Here is a 1,772-nt window from a genome sequence, read left to right as displayed (position 1 = left end):
TCTCGGGTTCAAGCGATTCTCCTGCCTCAGCCTCCCGAGTAACTGGGATTACAGGCGCCTGCCACCATGCCCAGCTAATTTTTGTATTTTTTTTTTTTTTTTTTAGTGGAGATGGGGTTTCAACATGTTGGACAGGCTGGTCTTGAACTCCTGACCTCAGGTGATCCATCTGCCTCAGCCTCCCAAAGTGCTGGGATTACAGGTGTGAGCCACCACACCCGACCATCCTTTGCTCACTTTTTAATGGGGTTGTTTGTTTTCTGGCTTGTTAGTTTGTTTAAGTTCCTTATTGATTCTCAATATTAGACCTTTGTTGGATGCATAGTTTACAAATATTTTCTCCCAGTCTGTAGGTTGTCTTTTTATTCTGTTGATAGTTTCTTTTTTTCTTTTTTTTTTTTTTTTTTGAGACAGAGTCTCGCTCTGTCACCCAGGCTGGGGTGCAGTGGCATGATGTCCGCTCACTGCAAGCTCCGCACCACCGGGTTCATGCCATTCTCCTGCTGCCTCAGCCTCCCGGGTAGCTGGGATTACAGGCGCCCACCACCACGACTGGCTAACGTTTTTGTATTTTTAGTAGAGATGGGGTTTCACCGTGTTTGCGAGGATGGTCTTGATCTCCTGACCTAGTGATCCGCCCGCCTCAGCCTCCCAAAGTGCTGGGATTACAGGCGTGAGCCACCGCGCCTGGCTGATAGTTTCTTTTACTGTGCAGAAGCTCTTTAGTTTAATTAGGTCCCATTTGTCAATTTTCTGCTTTAATTTAATTATATTTATTTATTTTTAAAAAATAGAGACAGGATCTCGCTATGCTGCCCAGGCTGGTCCAGTGGGACTGAAACACTTTTTTTTTTTGAGACAGAATCTCACTTTGTCGCCCAGGCTGGAGTGTAGTGGTGTGATGTTGGCTCACTGCAACCTCTGCCTCCCAGGTTCAAGGAATACTTGTGCCTCAGCCTCTCAAGTAGCTAGGACTACAGGTGTGTGCTCTCATGCATGGCTAATTTGTATTTTTTATAGAGATGGGGTTTGGCCATGGTGGTCCGGTGGGTCTCAAACTCCTGGTCTCAAGTGATCCCCCAGCCTAGGCCTCCGAAAGCTCTGGGATTACAGGCGTGAGCCACTGCTCCTGGTGGATACTGATTTTTGTATACTGATTTTGTATCCTGAAACTTTGCTGAAGTTCTTTATCAGATCTAGGAGCTTTGGGACAGAGCCTTCAGGGTTTTTTAGTTATAGAATCATATTGTCTACAACAGAGATAGTCTGACTTCCTGAGGTTCCCAAACCTCAATTCTTGACTTCTGTGCACCCACAGGCTTAACACCACATGGAAGCTGCCAAGTCTCAGAGCTTCCACCCTCTGAAGGAACAGCCTGAGCTGTACCTTGGCCCCCTTTAGTCACGGCTGGAGTGTCTGGGATACAGGGCAACAAGTCCCTAGGCTACACACAGCACAGGAACCCTGGGCCCAGCACATAAACACTTTTTCCTCTTAGGCCTCTGGACCTGTGATGGGAGGGGCTGCCATGAAGACCTCTGACATTCCCTGAAGACATTTTCCCCATTGTCTTGGGGATTAACATTCAGCTCCTCATTAGTTATGCAAATTTCTGCATCCAGGTTGAGTTTCTCCTCAGAAAATGGGATTTTCTTTTCTATTGCATTGTCAGGTTGCAATTTTCCAATCTTTCATGCTCTGCTTCCTTTATAAACCTGAATGCCTTTAACAGCACCCAAGTCACCACTTGAATGCTTTGATGCTTAGAAAT

Source organism: Papio anubis, chromosome 13 (genome assembly GCF_008728515.1).
Source record: "Papio anubis isolate 15944 chromosome 13, Panubis1.0, whole genome shotgun sequence".
NCBI classification, from domain to species: domain Eukaryota; kingdom Metazoa; phylum Chordata; class Mammalia; order Primates; family Cercopithecidae; genus Papio; species Papio anubis.
Note: the sequence above shows the minus strand (reverse complement) of the source record.